A 7,081-nucleotide genomic window follows, 5' to 3' on the forward strand; every position below is an offset into this window, starting at 1 on the left:
GGTATCTCAATTTCCATAATGGCAAAGGTCTCTTTTAACAATCCCAGTTACTTTTTACTGCCAGTCTCTGAGGACTCTGAAACAAGCCAGTAAGTTTTCTCCTTTATACCTCCTATTAAGGGATACGTTTATATATTGAGCAGTTTGAAGTCCAGAGCAGAAAATAAAATCACTGGATAATAACTGAGCATTCAGGATTTCATAGTGATGTTACTTCTAAAGTAAAAGTGCAACTGGTAGGTTACATCATCCTGATGTGTTACTCTACCTATATATCACATCTGTCACGCTAGTTCATTTATGATATAAATGTGTCTGTAAGTGATAAAATTCAAATGCCAAAATAATAACTGAGGTGAGGGTTGAAGAGTGAAATTGCACTGGAAAAAAACATTATTTTTATATAAGTGGAAAAAATATAAAAATCACTGTAATCATGTTTGCTGGGAATTAAGGCAGCAATCCAGGCCGAAGAAATTATTCTTAGAGAATAATATTCTTAGAAATATTCTTAGATAATTATTCTTAGAGAATAATTATTCTTTTTTATGTTTTCAAGATATTTTAATTGTTTGGAGACCCTGATCAGATTAAATGACTTTATTCTTTGAGCTACTACATAATATAGAGGAATTTGAATATTTGTTTCTAGGGATGCAGTTACTATAAAGGGAGATAGATAACAAAACTGCAAGGATAAAATGCCTGATTCATGGCTTGGACAATAATAGAGTTTCAACACATACAAAATATTGATGCTTTCATTACACTTGTTCAGAATTATGGAGAGGAATATATGACAAACTATCCAGTGACAGCAGTCTGAAAATGGCCATGTATTTAAGCAAACATTAGTTTTCCTAGTTGTCATGTATGGAAGTGAGAGTTCCGAAGAATTGATGCTTTTGAACTGTGATGTTGGAGAAGACTCTTGAGAGTCCCTTGAACTGCAAAGAGATCCAACCAGTCCATTCTAAAGGAGATAAGGCCTGGGTGTTCACTGGTAGAACTGATGTTGAAGCTGAAACTCCAATACTTTTGGCCACCTGATTTGAAGAGCTGACTCATTTGAAAAGACCCTGATGCTGGGAAAGATTGAGGGCAAGTGGAGAAGGGGGGCGACAGAGGATGAGATGGTTGGATGGCATCACTGACTCAATGGACATGGGTTTCTGTGACTCCGGGAGTTGGTGATGGACAGGGAGGCCTGGCGTGCTGAGGTTCATGGGATCGCAAAGAGTCGGACACAACTGAATGACTGAACTGAACTGAGTTTGTAAAAATAAAAAAAAGAGAGAAGAATCACCCTGTCTAGGATGTGATGTTTGCCAGGTCAATGAGCACCTTCAAATCTACTTATGTGCATACTTCAGAAAAACACAGAAGATCCAGTGGCTGTAGCTTAGATAAAATCATTGTCTTGCATTAAGAGTGCAAAGCACAAAGAAGGAATGATGATTCACATATCAATTTTCATATCCATATCCTATCCAATTTTCACATATCCATTTTTTATCTGACTACCATGTGAAAGAACGAAGTTTCTATGCAACTCTGATAATGGTGTCAAACATAATGGTTAGAGTACGGCCACTTATCAAATGTGTGTCTTACTGATATTAATCTTACATACCTAAGTGCATAAAACGTTCGTTATGATCAACCGGATATACTGTGTCTCTAAAAACTATACTGTGTGATTAACAGGTTAAAGGTACACAAATAATCAAATATGTCCTATTTTATTCTCTCATTTTGGCATTAGGTCTGCCTCTAGGCTCTGAAAAAGGCAATAAAAGCACTAGGGATGATCATTGAGCCTGTAATTAAACTTGAACAATAGAGCTAAAGTCAGATCTACAGGGGAGGCAATGAAATAACTGAATTTATGTAGATGAAATATTGACTTTTCCTTTTATTCATATTAAAAAAAAAATAATTTCGCTTAACAGAGTCCACCTCAATCAGCACCACAATATCTATGACTTCTATCTATCCTTGACAAAGTTAAAGTTTAAAGGAAACTTAAGGAAAATCAATGAGAGGAAATAGGTCCAAAGGTGAGAAGTAACTATTCAAAGATGCTACTCTGTTCGAACAGTTCATCATACTTTTAGTTTGTTTGTTTAGATGCACAATGGTAAACAGTTCAGTCACCCTGCTTCTTACATCTCTTTGAGTGAAAAGTTGAACAGGACTACCTTGGTTACATCACTAGCTCATGGTCTTAGTAACACTATTTTTGGTATTTCTACATACTCATTGTATTTATGAAAATATGTGAGTTAAAAGCAAATATCAGATAAAATCGGTCACGGATTTTGCAACACTCGCCTGCCAATGCAGGAGATGCAACTGATATCCCTGGGTCAGAAAGATCCTCTGGAGGAAGGCAAAGCAACCCACAGTATTCTTGCCTGGCAGGCTACCGTCCACAGGGTCGCACAGAGTTGAACACAACTGATGTGACAGTATGCAGCATGCAGGGCAAGAATGCACAGATGGAATAAACTTATTTACACAGCCACATAAAGGGAAGATTTAGGAAAATAGGTGAAATGAGTATCTGCACTTTTGAGAGTTAATCTGGTGTTTCAGGTGTAAATGAATAAGGTTTGATCTCAGTAAACCATGGAGCTGTCTCAAAACTTTCTATCAACAATACATGTCTTTAATCAATCCACTTCAGGAAGCATAAGGCACATAATGTGATTTTGGCAATAATTTTTTATTTATTTTATAGAGTTATTTACTATCCTCATAATGTTTATGGGATGAGTAGACCAGTAGTGACGAATTCTCCTTCATTTCTGATTTTTCTAAATTGCGTCTTCTCTTTCCTTCTTAGCCTATTTAGAGGATCATTGCTTTAATTCATTTGTTTAACAACCAGGTCTTGGTTTCACTGGTTTCTTTTGTTATCTTTCTCTGAATTCTACATTTAATTTTTGCTATAATTTTTGTTATTTATTTTCTTCATGCTGCTTTAGGCTTGAATTGGTCTTCATAATATCTTTTTTAGTAAAGTAAACTTATTACTGCATACTGAGGATATCATAATGTACTTCTTGAGATTCACAAAAGATAAAAATCTACCTCCAGGAGATTTTGAAAACTCTCCTTTGTCACTCTAATACACAGTGTGATCTGGAGTTGAACATGAAAGGAGACAAGTTTTCTGTGTCTAACTGAACTTGCTTTGCACTAACCATCAGAAAATTTGATTTAACTTGGTCCATAATCATCAACTTTTTACGGTCTCATGGTCCTGTGAAATATCTCCAACTGCTAAATACCTAAAAAGCAGTCCTACTGCCAAACTGTCATTACTCTGAATAAAAGGTAAAATGCTTAAGTAAATATTAAGTTCCCTGATCTGTTACTTCCTATACACCCTCTTTGTTTTCCCTTTTCAGACAGCTTCTGCAGAAGGATGAATGGATCTCCTGAATAACAGATCAAGTGTTTCTGAGTTCATTTTGGTGGGACTTTCTACTTCTCAAGAAACTCAAATATTCTTTTTTGCAATCTTCTTGCTGGTCTATGTTGCCGTCCTAGTATGAAACCTCCTCATTGTCATCTCTGTGATAGCTGATAACCATCTTCACTCCCCCGTGTATTTCTTCCTGGCAAATTTATCATTTTTTGATGTATGTCTTTCTTCTGCTGCAATTCCCAAAGTGACTTCAGACTTCCTCAGAAAACACAAGACCATCTCCTGGTGGGGCTGCCTGATCCAGACGTTTTTTATGCACTTCTTTGGGGGTGGAGAGATGTCTCTTCTGATAGCTCTGGCCATTTACAGGTATGTTGTCACATGCAAACCCTTGCACTGCAAGACCATCGTGAGTCACAGGGTGCTCATTGGGCTTCTACTGCTCTCATGGGTGATTGGGCTTATCCATACTACAAGCCAGATGGTTTCTACGGTGGGTTTGCCTTTCTGCGGTCCCAATGTATTGGACAGCTTTTTTTGCGACCTCCCCCTGGTCATCAAGCTTGCCTGCACTGATCCTTACATCCTGGAGCTCTTGGTGATCGTGAACAGCGGGCTCTTGCCCCTGATCTGCTTCATTCTCTTGCTCATATCTTACGTGGTCATGCTGCTCACCATCTGGCAGCACTCCTCCAGTGCACCCTCTGAGGCTCTGTCCACACTGTCTGCTCACATCACTGTCGTCACTCTCTTCTTTGGCCTTGCCATCTTCATCTATGCTGTCCCATTTAATAGTTACTCTGTAGATAAATTTCTTTCTATGTTTTACTCTGTCATCACTCCTCTCCTTAATCCAATTATTTATACTCTGAGGAATCAGGAAATGAAGGCAGCCATTAAGAGACTGAGCAACCAGCATATTGGTTCCTGGTTCACCCCCTAAATATTGTCTGCTGTATACGATCATTTTTTGTTCCCTGCAATTTGGGGGCTGTTATTGTTATTGTTTAGCTGCTCAGTGTTGTCTGACTCTTTGCAACCCCATGAATGGTAGCCCAAGAGGCTCCACTGCCATGGAGTGGATTACTATTTCCTCCTCCAGGAGATCTTCTTTATCCAGGGATTTAGCCCATATTTCCTACACTGGCAAGTGGATTCTTTACGGCTTAGCCACCAGGGAAGATCTTTTAAATATTTCTTCAAATAATTGAAATCAAATGTTAAATAATATTAAATTTCTACCTTACTAAATGTGAAGAAAATAAGGTATCTTTTTATTTTATTGGAAAATATTCTTAGCACAAATGTAATACATCAATAAGCTTGCATTCATTGCCTCCTTTAACTGCTTGTTTTAGAATTCAAGGGAACTCTTATGAATGTTTAAAATAAATTATACACACACGTGGTTATCACACAACACTGCTCTCTGCCTTGCAGAGTAATGAGGAGGCATCCATATTAGGCGTGGTGATGTTAGAAGATCATGTTAAGAAGTCTTCACAGAAAAGCATTAAAAAAGCTAAAGAATAGACATGTGAGTGGGAAAAAGAGCATTCCAGGCAGAAGGAAAAGTTTATATGGATATTGTAAAGTGAGAAAGTCATATTAGGTACCAAAGACAGACGTTTATGAGGGAGGCTGATGAATAAAAGGAAGAAAGACACGTGCAGAGATTATATAGAAAGGTAGAGACCAGAGTATTTAGGCCTCCTGAATCCTAGTTTTTAGCAATATAAAGCAATTAAAGAGTTTTGAGAATGGGAGGTTTGAGAATAGATTCAACATACTTCTAAAGTGTCATGAAGGTTTGTCTTCTTAAGTGGAGAATAAATTGTAATAGAAATGAACACAGAGAAAATAGTGGGCTATATGAGGTTACAAATCTGAATTTATTAATGATTCAGTGAGTTTATGGAAACATTGCAAAGAGTCCTTCTAAAGATGTATTGAAAACCTAAATTACGCAAACATCTTCAGGATCACCTCTTTTGATGTATTTTATTAACATATTGCAAAACAAGGAACCTGGAATAAGGCATATTTTCTCTCATTTTCACCTTGTTTTTTCCCTTGTGTTCGATTGTATCTGCCTGCAGAGAAAAAGCAAATTAGCCAGGATGGCATGGTCAGGCTCTCTCACCCTACAGCCTCACGCTCTTGCCCCACATTTTGCAAATAATGATTATGGAACAGCTCTGATCACTTGGAGCGCTGTGCATTCACATCACCAGGTGCTGCTGGCCTGTGGGCTACTTTGTGTGATACAGATATGTGAACTCCACCTAGAGAGCAGTGGCATTACTGCTGCATCACGGCTGCGTCCGTTGGGTAAGCCACAAGAGGAGAGAAGACAGCGTGACTGCTGCTACCACTGCCGCATCAGCCAGGAGAGAACACACTTATGACCGCTGTGCCAGCCTAGAGAGAGGTTGTGCTGTGGTTTTCTTCCAGCTTCCCCACTTGCACCTTCTCTACCATGGGTTCAAGGAACAGAGAACATAGTATGAATTGGCATCACAAACAGGATGAGAAGCAATACACCGCCCTGTTTTAGTTTGACCTTAGACATTGTGCACCAAATATTTAAGTTTATTCTGAAAAATTAAATGTGTACAATCCTTAACAACTGGTATGGGTAATCTCATCTGGATATCAATATTGTGCTCATATTATCCTTCTAATTTCTATTTTTAAGAATGCTCGGCTCTCTTGCAAACATCTCCTCCAAGGTCATGCTATGTTGAGGTGTATATCTCCTTAGCTGAAATACTTTTCTAATAGCATTCTAATTGCTGGCAGTTGCCTGGAGAACTACATTGAAAAAAATTCTGAGGTTCAGTTAGAAAGAATAAAAAATTTATTAGCAATATTTACTATGGGCTTTGGAAATGAATCATATTTATCATATATTTACAACCCTCATTTTCTTGTAACCTTTTCAAGAGGATTTTAATTGAGGAGACATGGCAGAGTTCAGTTCAGTTCAGTCGCTCAGTCGTGTCCGACTCTTTGCGACCCCATGAATCACAGCACGTCAGGTCTCCCTGTCCATCACCAACTCCTGGAGTTCATTCAAACTCATGTCCATCGAGTCGGTGATGCCATCCAGCCATCTCATTCTCTGTCGTCCCAGTCTCCTCCCACCCCCAATCCCTCCCAGCATCAGAGTCTTTTCCAGTGAGTCAACTCGTTGCATGAGGTGGCCAAAGTATTGCAGTTTCAGCTTTAGCATCAGTCCTTCCAATGGACACCCAGGATTGATCTCCTTTAGAATGGACTGGTTGGATCTCCTTGCAGTGCAAGGGACTCTCAAGAGTCTTCTCCAGCACCACAGTTCAAAAGCATCCATTCTTCGGCGATCAGCTTTCTTCACAGTCCAACTCTCACATCCATACATGACCACGGGAAAAACCATAGCCTTGACTAGACGGACCTTGGTTAGCAAAGTAATGTCTCTGCTTTTTAATATGCTATCTACGTTCATCATAACTTTCCTTCCAAGGAGTAAGCGTCTTTTAATTTCATGGCTGCAATCAGCATCTGCAGTGATTTTGGAGCCCAAAAAATTAAAGTCTGACACTGTTTCCACTGTTTCCCCATCTATTTCCCATGAAGTGATGGGACCAGATGCCATGAGCTTTG

At 38.8% G+C, this 7,081-nt stretch overlaps 1 pseudogene; it reads left to right on the plus strand.

Moving 5' to 3' along the window:
• The first annotated feature begins 3,437 nt into the window (after positions 1-3,437).
• Positions 3,438-4,379, plus strand: LOC148776774 (olfactory receptor 4K13-like; annotated as a pseudogene).
• Positions 4,380-7,081: the final 2,702 nt, after the last annotated feature.

The sequence above is a fragment of the Moschus berezovskii genome, chromosome 9, assembly GCF_049115385.1.
Source record: "Moschus berezovskii isolate FMDL1 chromosome 9, NW_MosBer_1.0, whole genome shotgun sequence".
NCBI classification, from domain to species: domain Eukaryota; kingdom Metazoa; phylum Chordata; class Mammalia; order Artiodactyla; family Moschidae; genus Moschus; species Moschus berezovskii.